Raw genomic sequence first — 2,372 nt, 5'->3', positions numbered from 1 at the left:
TATTAGAGAGGAACACAGTGAATGCTGATGCTTTTGTGGATCAGCTGCAGGTTCTGTTTGTCCAAGTTTGAAATCGCATTTTTACAAAACAGAAGAGGATGTCATAAAATCTGTTCCTAAATAAGATTTATTCATTTTTAATGTTTCTTATTTCCAGTATCTGTGCCCAGTCCTGTCAGCTCTTCGTTTCCTCTGACGCTGATCGTTGCACTAGTTAGTGGAGTCCTTCTCATCATTTTCCTGCTCTTTTTGTGGTGCTACAAGCAGTACAAAGGTGAGACCTGTTTCTGATCATATTGGATCAGATTCAGTTAAATAAGTTTTTGTTCCAATGTTTCAAATTTATTTTTAAGATATCCTATAAATAGGATAAAAATCATTAAATGTCTTTTTCCCTGCAGATTTAATCATTAACAGGTCAGTAAAAATATCTTCTTTCTTTCTAATCATGCATCAAATAATTACTTTCATTAATGAATTTTTGTCTCTTCTTTTCAGATTGAATCAACCAGAGAGGATCAATCCAGCCTCAGCCACAAATTATGAAGTGACCCAGAATGACGGTTCTGCTTACAGCTCTCTGCTTCATGGTTCGTCTCACATTAAACATCTTTATTATTACTGATTAATTACTCTATAGATCTTTTTTTTTTTTTTTTTAGTAATGAATCAGTTTCATAAACAAAGAAAACAAAGAATTAAGCTGAATCACAAATAACTCAGGGAATCACATTTCTGCATAAATGCTGTTTGGATATAAAAAATAAAGTCATTCGTCTGACAGAAATGATCCATAATTATCATTATTCAACAGTCTAAAATATATATTCATTATACAATGAAATGAGAAAAATTCACGAGTAAGAAATATTCAAGTACTGTCAGGAAAGATATCAAACTAATCAAACACAGCTAAAAACATAAATTATGACATTTACTTTGTGTGAAAATGATGTGAGTATTTGATCCGTTTCCAGTCATTTGAACTTTCACCTTTTTTTATTGTCTGTAGGTGACGAGTCCCTCTATGAAACAATCAAGTTCAGCACAGCCTCTGGAAACGGTAAAGTAAAAGTTTTGTACCAACTAGACTGGCTGATTTAAAGAGACTGATGGTGGAAAATACTGAAATATGTAACATGTTAAATATTCGAACAAATAATGCTTCAAAAATTTACTCCAACACTTAAATTGCAAAAAATATGATATAATTTTAAGATTTTCTCTCTTTTTCAATGTATTCATCTGACAATCTCAGCAGAGAGGATTCGTCATCCATCTGAAGATTCTGACTATGCTAACATTGACCCAGGTAATTATAGCTGAACATCTACATAGTAACTCTAGACATAATGCATTGACTACCCAAAACAAAGAGCAATTAGAAGGTAGATTGCTTCTGCATTCACCTTAATGCTTTTTGATCCAGTGTTTATTTTTAGACGAACCAAAACAGTTCATGTTTCGCGCTTCTAACTGTGTCAACCTTTGTTTTCCTGGTTTCCTGAAAACAGAAGGTTTAAATTAAAATCACTGATTTAGAATTAAATACATAATAATATTTTTGAACATGTTCAAGTCTCAGAAGCTTTAATTCATTTTTAATGCTGATCTCACTGACTTATCTCTCTTCCGACAGGGAAAAACAATCCCACAGCAACAGACTCTGAGTGACGTGATGGTTCATTCTTCTCCATGTTTCATGAGATCGAAGCTGTTATCTCGGATAACCCCGTGCTTTTAAATAATTTTATTGTAAACTAAAATGTATCAGAAATTCCTCTTTCGTTTTTGTTTTAGCAAAGAGCTGTCTATTATATTCACTGTCCGTTGCTTATAAGATTTATGAAATGTAACAAAAATACATCCTGTTCATCTTTGAGATGCTTGTAATGATTTGATCCTGTTGAATATTAACATTCAAATGTGTAGCACGCTTTCAAATTTGCTGTCTTAAGTTTCTTTTGCGATTAAGTTAAATTCTTGTAAAGGGACACTTACTAAGTGTCATTTTACATTAACATGTGTTCTTCTGTACAGAAGAAATGGCATATTGGCTCTGCTGTTCAGCTTTGACTGAGTTTATGCTAAGTTAAAAAGGTTAGGAAAACTATTCTGTCTGCAATGTAAAATCTGACCAACATTATTTTCTTGAAGACTCAAAAAAAACTTCCCTGTAAGACATTTTAATAATTTTATCAAGGAGAATTTAACAATAGTAGTTGATAAGGAAGAGTCAATGTTCACCTATTGGGTCAGGAGGAAAGAAGAAATAAGACGGGAGTAAAATCTCCGTAGCAACAATGAAGTTGAAGAGCCTGAGCGCCACCTGGAATTGGAGCGCACAGTGTTTAATGTCCTGAAGAGTCAAA

At 33.0% G+C, this 2,372-nt stretch overlaps 1 long non-coding RNA gene across 1 annotated transcript; it reads left to right on the top strand.

The window, feature by feature from the left end:
- The first annotated feature begins 1,260 nt into the window (after positions 1 to 1,260).
- Positions 1,261 to 1,944, top strand: LOC148154014 (uncharacterized). Its single transcript, XR_015766059.1, has 2 exons — positions 1,261 to 1,312; positions 1,640 to 1,944. It is a non-coding gene; the product is annotated as an uncharacterized LOC148154014 (long non-coding RNA).
- Positions 1,945 to 2,372: the final 428 nt, after the last annotated feature.

This window comes from Poecilia mexicana, unplaced genomic scaffold (assembly GCF_051168715.1).
Source record: "Poecilia mexicana isolate PSO_F unplaced genomic scaffold, ASM5116871v1 scaffold_18, whole genome shotgun sequence".
NCBI lineage: Eukaryota > Metazoa > Chordata > Actinopteri > Cyprinodontiformes > Poeciliidae > Poecilia > Poecilia mexicana.
The sequence above is the reverse complement of the archived record's forward strand: the minus strand, read 5'-3'. Positions and strand labels throughout refer to the sequence as shown.